The sequence below is a fragment of the Lygodium microphyllum genome, chromosome 15 (assembly GCF_053477565.2).
Source record: "Lygodium microphyllum isolate KBCC chromosome 15, Lygodium_microphyllum_v1.1.10, whole genome shotgun sequence".
NCBI lineage: Eukaryota > Viridiplantae > Streptophyta > Polypodiopsida > Schizaeales > Lygodiaceae > Lygodium > Lygodium microphyllum.
This window is the reverse complement of record NC_141149.1, coordinates 65,920,947-65,932,871: the sequence shown is the minus strand read 5'-3', so window position 1 is coordinate 65,932,871 and position 11,925 is coordinate 65,920,947. Positions and strand designations below refer to the sequence as shown.

The window sequence follows — 11,925 nt, the reverse complement described above, 5'->3', positions numbered from 1 at the left end:
TGATAATTTTTTAGATTTCCGTGCGGGTTATCAGGAGTTTCCAGCCAATGTGGGATGTCAAGCCGGACGCACAAAAATTTACAGCACTCGATTTGGAGCCCGGACGGGGAAATGGCCACAAGAAGGGCAAGATACGAAAAGGTGGACAAAAAACTTGGACAAAATTGAGTGTGCCTTTTGGAGGCTTGGGCCCCCTCAAAAATTTTATGCCATAAGATGAAAAAAACGTGAGCATTAAGAAGGCGACGTGTGCAGACATGGCGGCCGAAAATTGCGCCAAGAATCCTCATGGGGGAGATGACAGCCTGCAAACAACCTATACAACTAATCATGGCCCCGATCTTCTCCTTCCCTGCTGATCATTTCACCGTGCTCCGCCCGTCCAATGATGGCCTAAATGAGAAGAGCCAATTCTAGTCTTTCTCTCTCCTCCCTCTCTCTCCCCTAAGGGGTTGTTCTTGTGTGCAAGAGGAAAATGAAGAATGGTAAAGGAAAGCTTGTCCGGTTGAGACCGGATTGCTTCCGGATCAATGTAGACATAAAGATTGCTGATCTTGAAGATGTTGGACATTGAATGAGGTCTGACCCGCAGTCTCGTAGCAAAACTGAGATCCCGAGACACAAAGCCTAAGCGGTAATTCAATTTTTATGAAGAAAACATGAGTTTTTATGCTACTTGGTTGATGAAATGTTGTTCCCATGGACTGAATATGCATCATGATGTTGTTTGCCATGAGTTTTATCAGTCTATGCTCTGAAAATCAAAAAATCATAAGTGATATGGCTGAAATTAATGGTATAAAACCCGTAACATACGAGTTTAAGGGGTAAAATGGGAGTTTTTTGCAAGATAAAGGGGAAGTATGAGATATAACATCAACAAAACCTGAAATTTTGCTGTCAAAAAAACCTAATGGCCACAGCCCACAATCAATTTTAATTTCTAGTTATTTTTACTGAAGAAAATAGAGAAAAAATACCAAAAAATGGTGAAAAATGGGTTTTAAATGGGAGAAAATTAGGAAACGATAAAATGAAAATTCCAAAAAATTACATAAGTGTTTGTGCAATGTATAATGAAGGTAGAGCACGAGGTTGGCCTCGGTTTACCCTCGTTTCTATGTTTTTGTCCGTGTTTATCGCTTTCTCTATAAAGAAATACACATAAAATCACTCTTTCACCTATCAACGAATGCAAAACATTAAACGGTAGGGTGAGAGGGGAGTTTGAGTGTCAAAGTATAATCTTAAACCTGATTTATGTGTTGCATCATGCCTATAGGCCGTTGTTTTAAAATAAAGGAAAAGGCAGCATGAGCGTAAGGCTCGGTGTCTCTCCTCATTTCAATACATAAACGTTAGCATGGAAATCATGGAAAGATTGGTTTCGCACGATGCACAATGCTGATTTTCTGTTGTTTGTGCACTAAACCATTCACATTATGCACTATGCATGGTTCATGGTATCAAAGGAAAAGCTCCTGGAATGCATAGCAATTGTTTTCTTAGGACTTTGACCCATGATTGAGAGTGTGAGGTTATCCCTTCCGTAGGATAGAGGGTTGGTTTCCTAAGGGACTGTTATGTGAGGACACATGGTATATCTCCTGGAAATACGAAAAATATAAAAAATAGGAGTTTGTGTTCATTTGTGTTAAATGTTGAGCAGTGCATCAAAGGGCCAATCCCTGCAATGTAGGAGAGCTGCAGTGGGGCCGCGGTGTTTCTATCGAGAGGTTGCCTCCATATTTGTGGGATCGTGGCATTGCCAATGTGTATGGGTTCTCCCTTTGAGGAGCTTAAGGGAACCGTTGAACTATAAACTATAAACGCATGAATTAAGCTTTAGGGCTGTTTGTCCTTTAGCATTAGATTGACGCTCCTGGTCCGTGAGGCCGTGAGGGTGTTTGTGTATCATGATCATGAGGTCCGGCTAGTGCCATAGCCAGTGCCGGTCCATTTTAGGTCCCATCACTACTTGCAAAAATGGATGTCATACTTGGAACCAAAAGAGCAAGTGAAGATCCCCTAAATAGCCAAACAACTAGATAAATATAGACAAGGGCATGACTCATATAGCTTTATAGAGCAAGTTGAGAAAGTTTGTGATGTGAATAATCTCATCATTGACTCAAAGAAGGCACAAGATTTTGGATTGTTTTAGGTGAAAAGGGGTGCACATGGTTCAGAGGATTAGATGTTCATGAGAAATCTCAATTTTTCACTCTAAAAGACCTCTTCATAATATGCTTCATAGAAGTTAGAGATGGGGATAATCTCATCATATGGCTTATGAATCTTGAGCAATAAGAGGAGGAGAACATGAGAGACTATGTCTCAAAGGTTTAAAACCCATACAAGAGACTATGGTTTGAATCCTATACAAGAGGATTTCTATTGGAGAGATCTCAAATGCCAAATTTATCATCTTGAAGGCTTGTGTCAAGGATATCTACAACAAAAGAATTCACAAGGTGATGGCTAGCAACTTGATGCTAGACAGATCCAAGATCAATGGTGTCCTAGATGAAGCTATACAAATTGATGATCTAAATATGAAGAGAAGTAGAGATAAGAAAGGAGTGATAAGTCAAGATTCCATGTCAATGAGGAATAACTGGAAGCTCAACACAATGTCTTTAACCATCCATGGCAACCATGACCCTACCGCCAAGATGTACAATATGTGCATTGTGGAGGTAACCACTTGCCTTATGAATATCCTAGACCTTGCCAAATGTGCATAAATCACAAATGCTTTGGGTATGCACCTACTTAATGCCAAGCTCCAAAAAGGCTCTTTTGCCTTGGTTTTTATGTAAGTCAATTTTATCAACAACAAAATCGGTCCCATGCTACTTATGGCCAAAGTTAATGTTTATTGAAACACCACTTGATCAAAAAGGCGGTTACTCAAAGGGCTAAAATTAACTCTTTTAGAATACCAAGACCTTTGGGACCTATTATTACTCTCCCTTTCAGTGATGCTATAGTGTATTATATAGAAGAACCAACCAAAGAGAAGGAATACACTAGTCATTCAGTATGTCACATTTCATGAAGAGAGAAGTGTAGTTCTTATGGACTATTGCCTAATTCCTACAATGATATCAAGATAGGGTCAAGTAAGAGAAACAATCCAATTGGGAGAAACCATGAAGTGCTAGAACTATCAATAACTTGGACACATGTCCACAAAATACCCAGATAAGCTAGAACATCCCAAGCATACTCATAAGTCGATGGTGTCCAAAGTGTGGCCATCACTCACATATATTCTGATTGTCCAAAATCAAAAGTGAGTATTACTAAGGCATGTTGTGCGTAAAGGCATCTGTGCCTAGCCATCCGTGTATTACTACACTCACAGTACCTGCACATGTAGAATACAAGTGATGGTCGACCATCATTATCACTTTGTTCTTTATTCTTTCAGTGACATTTGAGTAAAGGGAAGGTCAATCACACATTGTGACTATTGGAGTTCACACAAACACACACACACACTCTCTCTCTCTCTCTCTCTCTCTCTCTCTCTCTCTCTCTCTCTCTCTCTCTCTCTCTCTCTCTCTCTCTCTCTCTCTCTCTCTCTCTCTCTCTCTCTCTCTCTCTCTCTCTCTCTCTCTCTCTCTCTCTCTCTCTCTCTCTCTCTCTCTCTCTCTCTCTCTCTCTCTCTCTCTCTCTTCTCTCGTTGAAATCCAAAAAATGTGTGACTCTACTTGACTAACAATTGTCTCATGCACTACCTCTCCTTCCATTATAAGTGCTCTGTTAATGCAATTTTGGCTTGCCTTGCTTATCTTCTCCTTCCATCTTACAATGCGGCCATCACCTCTGCTCATTGGGCGAACATTGCATGGAGTTTTCTGAATAGTGGAAACACTGTGTTTTACACCCTCCAAAATAAAACCCACATTGATGAGTTTGGTTGTCTCTTCCGCAGACAAACATGTGCCTCTAGCAACCAGAAGTGGAGCTGGCCCACAAGACTTTTGAATCTGCTCATCCACTCTAGCTGAATGAATTACACTCGATGGACAAAAGTAGAACATCTGCCAACTCTCCTTATCCTTATATTTTTTACGTCCTTTGAAGCAAGGTGCAGGAATACCCTTCAATAGCCCTTCCTTCTTGTCAAGAAAAAAAGCTCCACAGCGTTTGGCTCTCCCTTCCAAAATACCCCAGCATGTATATTGACATTTGGGTGGTGTTCTCCGGATAGCCCATTATTTCACATCAACCTCACTCTCTTTTGGGGTCCCATGAATGCATGAAGCACCCCCTTTTGGTCTTGAAACATGAATAGTAACATTCTCATATTATGGCCGATGACTATTTGTATCAAGTATAATTTTTGCATCCATATTTCCTCTCTTGCGCATCACACTTTTCAGGACTATCCTCTGAACATCTGGAGCAACAATATCTTGTTCCTCCAACAATGTTGATGCAAGGTCCACAAGATTTTTTTTTGCTCAAACCCCTTCATCTCTGGACATAAATCTTTTCTTAATTTGATTTAAACTCATCCCAGACCCCTCATGTCTTCCTGTCAAGTAGGCCTTATAATGGGCACTTTGCAAGACAGACATGGCAAGGTCTGCAAAACTAAAGCAAAGAACAAGCTAACTTGTTGAGCGTATCCCAAAGCTTCTCACATGGATGCATTCTTAGACTCTGAGAGATTAACTGTAGGCACAAATGGACCTCCACTCTCTTGTGTCAATACCCATTTTGCCCCACTAAAATCCCCGCACCTCCCACCGAGATAACCATGTCTCTGATGAATGTAGCTCTATCTCATGCCCATGTCCCAAACTCCAAAATGTAACAAGTTTGTCCTTTGCTGATGCGGCTGACACTTCACTTGGTGCATCTCTCCACCGTCGACACAAATCCTTATGCTCTTCTTAAAATTGTGGTTTGATAAAAACTCATGTATGTTCCAGCATACTCTTTTCCCAGTTAAAAGAACATGAGCATTCCTTGAACATCATCACATTCCTTCTACCTTTATTGAAAATAGTACGCACTGCAAGACAATTTTCTTGTGCATCATCAGCCATGAAACCTACAAACTCTGCACTCTCAAATCCACATTGCTACAACCTTTCATTCATCAAAGTCCAAAATAAAACCTGTGCATTTGTATTATCCACCTTGAACTCACCTACTGCAATTGTAAGCAATTCTCTGACAAAAGCGTGATAAACATGTGCACTCATTGTGGTCCAACCACTTGTCATGTGCACATGATCAAAGTGGACAAATTGTTTCTCTAATGGTCCACCTGACCTCATTTGATTAACCAAGTCGATCCCACTTCTAGGACCCACAGAGGACATCTTAAATACATGAGGCTCCACATTGCTTGCCAGCTGGTTCGGAAATAAGAGGCTATGAAAGAAAGGGTATCGCCTATTTGTTTTCTCCTTAAGATCCACGCCCAAGAACCGATCCCTTCACATGTTGACGAGCAATATCCATGGATCTCTGAATCCTAATCAAATACCAAAAGTCAACCATTGCAACATGTGAGTTTCAAAAAAATGTAAAAAAAATTAGACCTAACCTTTTTCTTTGTACAAGAGGTGTAACTCTTTCCAAAAGCTACTCGACCCCCAAATCTCCCATATCATGAGTGATATCAGTGTCATCAAAGAGCATGTCCATAATTATATCTTAAGCTACACCTGTCTCAACCTTTTTACACTTTGCATAAAGGTCATGGGAAGCTCTATCTTGCACCAAAGTATGCACAAAAGTCTCATTTGTTTTGGACACCCCAACTGCCATTGGATGCATGTGACTACCTTGATGTATGACACATCTTGTTGTAGTAGTTCTATCTGAAGGGTAGCAATAATAAATAGAAGACTCACACACAGCCAAGCATTCTGGTAAAGTAGAGCAATGCCGACAAACTAAAGTGCTGGTTTCAGAACTTAAAAACCCAATTCTAGGCACCTTTTTAAGTTTTCCCTTCCGTTGAGATTGATTGCTTCCCTTCGTCACTCATAATATGGGCACTCCACATTACAACATCTTAGATGCCCCCCACAAGAACTACGCCTAACAACACCATCAAAACATTCCTTTGTACATGTGTTATACTCCACCCACACATGACCATCATATCTTTGCTCCATCCCAACCATTGGCTTACCTTGTGGTGCAATAGGGAGCTCAAAAAAAATATCCTCATCATACTGTGATGGAAGTTCATCAATTTTCCTAACTTCAAATGAATTCATTAAAGCATTAAGAAGAGTGTCGTTAACAGACAATCGTCTAATTAGAGACAAGATACTGAGACCTTTATTTTCTATGGGTATCCCTAAACTAGATGGACAGGATTCAAGGATTGATGGAGTTCCCAAACAGGAAAAAGAGGGATTTTTTACTGATGAGAATATATGCCCACCATCATCTCTACCATGCACAACATCCTTGGAATGTAGAGATAAAGTAGACACAATGCATTCCCTTGGCATTGTTGCAGTAAGTTTAAATGCATAAACACCATCAACTAGCTTTATCCTAGGCACTACATTGCTTTGATTCTCCATTGATAAGTTATTATTGCCTAAGGAGAAGTACTCTTGAAGCTCTCTCTCTCTGTCAAAATAACATCTTTTAAATCAAAACGGATGGATAAAATTTTCAAAAAGCCAAAGCAAAGAATATTAATGACGTACACCATTCTTCTCATGAGATAGCTATTGACAAATGTCTAAAAATATATCAAGTAGGCCAAAATCATTCTCCCTTTTCTAGATACGAGTACTGATATTTTCTAGATATAATTGCATTTAAAATCAAATATTTGCACTACTAGTTTATGCATTTAATGACTATATTTAGCACTAATATACCAATCTCTATCCATAGCTCTCACTCTAACTCTATATATATCCTTTTCAAATAGTTGATTAATGAGCACGATGCATTTATTGAATATATTCACCACTAAATAAAAGCATTCTTTCAAATGAGATGTTTGTTGTACACAATTGCCCTTAGGCCCTACTCTCTCTCTCTCTCTCTCTCTCTCTCTCTCTCTCTCTCTCTCTCTCTCTCTCTCTCTCTCTCTCTCTCTCTCTCTCTCTCTCTCTCTCTCTCTCTCTCTCTCTCTCTCTCTCTCTCTCTCTCTCTCTCTCTCTCTCTCTCTCTATGCACACCTCGTGTTTCCATGTGTCTCTAGGTGATCATGCACACGCACTCGGCATGATCCACCTGACAAGATGCGCTCGAGGAGATCACTATTTGTGATGGCGCTCAATCATAGGGTGGTCACGAAGGGATGGCCGCATGTAGGATACTCGCAGAGAAGATGGTGAGGTGATCAAGTACTCTGAATGACTAAGCCTAAGCACCATGAAGTGATCAAAAGCGAGCCTAAGCACTAGGTGTGAACCTACCTTTAAGCACTTATCACCAAGCTGCCCTTAATCGAATAATTTTCATTTGAATACTTTTCGTTTGAACATAGGTTGAACAAGCAAGTCTTTTTCAAAGCAATGAACCTAGGGTTGGGGAAGTAAATAGGGGAGTTTATGTTCTTCGTTAACCTGTCTTTGTTAACGTAATGTGTGTAAGGAAGGAGCGAAAGCAGAGGAACTTCTTGCCACCAAGGGCAAGAAAGCCCATACACTAGCATATGGGGTTTCTTGCCCTTGGTGGCAAGAAGCCCTTGGCGAACATCACAACATCCCTTTTGAGCTCGTATTGCACCATTTTTGCTTGTTGCAATCGACAAGAGGGGTACGCACAAGTTGCTGGAGTGACGGGTGGCCTCTACCCTTCTTTGATGTGTGATTGGTTGGGGCTGTGAACCCATTTTCCTTATTAGCATTGGCTTTAAATTTGTGTGTTGTACTCCCTTGTGTTTCCTTTCCTTCGCCCTTATGAGGGGGACTTTGTAGGCCCGTGCTTGCCAGTCAATGTTGTTTTCTTCCTTCTTCTTTCCCTTCTCAACCATAATGCCCGGCTGCTTGGGTGCCCCACTTGTGACTTCTTACATGTCAATCTTAGGTTGTGCCCTTCCTATTGAGTTGAAGAGACTCCTATCTGGTCAAGAGTGCCATAATCTCTATCCTTTTGAGGACAAGCTTTGACAAAATGACTCTATGCTTTGCATATGTAGCAGGCGTCAGGGAAAGAAGCAAACCAAACCTCAGCTATGACAAAATGACTCTATGATTTGCATATGTAGCAGGCATTATAGGGAAAGAAGCAAACTGAACCTCAGTAGTGATCTCGATCCCATTAGCATCAAAGAGTTCAAGAACTTCACACTTCACACAGCACTCCCCTTAGCTCCTTCCCACCAAGGGCAAGAAAGCCCATACGCTGGGTCATGGGCTTTCTTGCCCTTTGTGGTAAGGGGCTAAGGTCATGGTTTGTGGCCTTAGCCCCTTGCTACCAAGGGCAACAAAGCCCATATGCTAGCATATGGGCTAAGGTCATTGTTTGTGGCCTTAGCCCCTTGCTACCAAGGGCAAGAAAGCCCATATGCTAGCATATGGGCTTTCTTTCCCTTGGTGGCAAGGGGCTAAGGTCTCATTGTCTGTGGCCTTAGCCCCTTGCCACCAAGGGCAAGAAAGCCCATACGTTGGCATATGGGCCAGCGTATGGGCTTTCTTGCCCTTGGTGCTAGTGTGTGTGTAAGAGGCCAAGCATGTGCGTGTGTATGGTGACGAGAGAGAGAGAGAGAGAGAGAGAGAGAGAGAGAGAGAGAGAGAGAGAGAGAGAGAGAGAGAGAGAGAGAGAGAGAGAGAGAGTGTGTGTGTGTGTGTGTGTGTGTGTGTGTGTGTGTGTGTGTGTGTGTGTGTATGTGCGCAGTAAGAGAAGATTGGTGTGAGGCTCAAGGTGTGTGTAAGAGAGTGTGGGTATGTGAGTTAGAGTGAGTTAGCATGAGTGTAGAGGGCCATGATCTTAATTTTCTGACACCAATATAATCTTCTGTGAAATGTTATGGAATAATCATGCCTCCATGAAAGAGACAACAAGAAAAAAGACATAGGGAGTTCGGGTCTCTTACAGTAAGATTTTACATTCAATTGTTGCAACTTTGATTTCTTAATATTTCTATGTGAACTAATGATTTACAATTTAGCCAATGAGCAAGGAGAAAGGAGTGTGTGCATCTAGTCCTGCAGCAGATGAGAGTGGCAACGATGATTTCTCTCCTATCCAGGTTCTTGTTTGTATGATTTTTCAAAAAGAACAAGTATTGTCTCAACCCACTAGCAACACTATGCAATCCATGTGTAGTGAGAAAGAAGAGCAAGGGGAAAATGAAATGGTGGAAATTATGAAAGGTGGAGATGCATTGGCCAAATGCAAGGTTTTAGATGTTTCAAGGTTCCCACCCATTCCCCTTTGTAGGATGTTTCCATACCCTAGGGTTCAAGGTTTGAGAAGTGACACTTCGCTACTCAAAATAGCCTTAGAGGGTGAAACTTACTGTCAAGAGAAGGGTATTTTCATTGTCTCTATTGTCTCCCCTTTGGGTGTTGCAATTTCGGTGACAAGTGAGATGAGGGCTTCATGGGATGCCCACTGGCAGGCTATAGATAAAGAGTTTGAAAATGAGTTGAGAACCAAGAAGGGGTTGTCTTTTCTTTCCAATGAAATGTTATATGTGTGGGAGGGGAACCATCGCATAGTGGCTTGGATGGAGCTCATTACAGAGAGAGAAATATAAAGATGATAAAGAATGGCATTTGAGGGTCTTTAGCACTGTTGTTGATCCAACTAAACTTGCTGAAGTCTCCTTGCTTGCTGGCCTCCTTCGCATGAATGAGTAAGTTCCTCGTGATCCTTCTCATTAAATGCAACTGTATTAAATTTTTGTTTTTTTTTTGGAAGCTTGAATGAGCATGCAGTCATAATCACAAATTTGAAGGATACATTGGTCAATGCTACAAATATTTGTGAGTGTGACATTAAATCCTATTTGCGAGAGCAACCTGCTAATGTGGCTAAAACCTTGGAAGCCAAAAAGAAGCTTGAATCAAAGACTTCACCCCCATGGTATCCGTTGGCTAGAGAGGATTTGGCCTAGCTTGTTTACCAGGTAGATATATATTTGGGCTCTTTCTTGTTATGAGAGGATTAGAAAGTATGGTATGCAATGATTTCCCCAAAATTTTGTAGGTTGAGTTTCAAAAGGAAGGACCAAAGTAGCTGAAGTGACAAAACGTCTAAGTGCGGAGGAGAGGGCTTTAAAAGAAAAGGAGATCTCCACTAAGTTGCGACGAAAGCACACTGATCGTATGCAAAAAAGTATTGCAATGTTTGATTTGTTTAGAATTATTATTGTTGTGTTTGTCTCCTACTAATATGAAATGGTTTTGGTATATTTATTATATTTTGAATATTAGCAATCCATCCCTTGGCAAGGAATGGAGAGAAACTTTGTTTTCTCTTCAATTTGATGGAACGGACACCATTGTGGGTATTGAAAAGTTGAATTTGATAGCAATCTCTTCCTCAATGCAAAGAAAAAGATAACTTGGTTGAGATTGCTTAAGAGTTCAAGATATGTTCACAATACCCATGGTATGCCATCAACAAACACAGAGTTCGGAGCATAAGAGTTTTTCACTTTTCTTGCTTTATCTCTATGCTTCATAGAAAGAAATTGTCTTTGCTTTGCATGTTTTCTTGCCTTTCATTATTTCTATCATTGTAGCTGGTTGTCTAGGGAACTATTGCTAGACATGATAGAAAAGAATGCACTTCGTTCTTTGGAGCAAGAGATAAGAATAGTAGCTACCACAGAGCATCCAATTTATTTGCCCGATGAGCCCTCTCTTCATGTTTACTTCACATGCATACGATACGAGGGCAAAAAACATATTTTTGGAAACATTAAGAAAACTGGTGCTAAAGAAAAGTCCAAACAAAAAAGAGGATCTCACTTGAGGATTCTTGGCGTTGAGGTGGTTGGTCATCCTCCTTTCCATTAATGACCTTTACCGTATCATCATGTTGCTCCTTGCGGGTCTCTTCTCTCTCCTATTCTCCTCCTAAAATTGAAATGGTTGGGCTCACTAAGGTGGGGGAGTGGTGCTCCTCACGGACTATTGATGGCTCTTGGTGAATAGGTGATGACTATGGGGTTTCCTCCATCGCCTCCCTCTTTGTCTCTTGTAGCACTTCCTGGATGATGGGTGTTAGTACTCCTCCAAAACCTACAGTTGAGGCTTTGGAGGTAGGTTTCTTCCTCTTGAATTCTGCATCAGTCCACTAGAGACTCACCTCCTACCATTCTTTGGAGGTAGGTTTCTTCCTCTCGAATTCTGCATCGGTCACTAGAGACTCACCTCCTACCATTCTTGGTGCTCCGACTAACACCCTTGCCAAAGACTGTATCATTCTCTGGATGTAGGCATTCCAGTTTACCTCATCCATGACATTGGCTACGAGGCTTTCTAGTAAGGGCACCTTGATTCTACTCATGAGAGCATTGTATCTTTGGCTAGAAAAGAGTGTATGGATCATCTAGGCCTTCAACTGAATGGTAGGATCTGGGACATCTGCGAGGATGATGCTGTCTCCTTTTGTCCATCCCCAACATTCCATACACATCCCTCTTGGGTCTTCTTTTTGGCCTCTTTGCTAGTCCCAGTGCCTTTTCTACAATTTCACGGCTAAGGGGGACCACTACACTTCTAGAATTCTTGCGTTGTTGATGGTCACTGTCCCACTGTTCCTTTGGACATCAAAGGTCCTTAAGAATTCAATGCACTTGCAGTAGTCTATTGCTCATCCCACCTTCTCCGAGTACTTGGTAAAGTTGCATTGTTCTACCATCTAGGCCACCACCACTTCAATGGTCACCACTCCTTCAAGGTTGTGGATGTTGTGATACTTTAATTGGTTGAAAGCCCGGATTTCCATGGCCAATCCATATCT

At 41.3% G+C, this 11,925-nt stretch overlaps 1 pseudogene; it reads left to right on the top strand.

The window, feature by feature from the left end:
• Nucleotides 1-10,347: 10,347 nt before the first annotated feature.
• On the top strand, nt 10,348-10,976 carry LOC148024629 (uncharacterized; annotated as a pseudogene).
• The last annotated feature ends 949 nt before the right edge of the window (nt 10,977-11,925 follow it).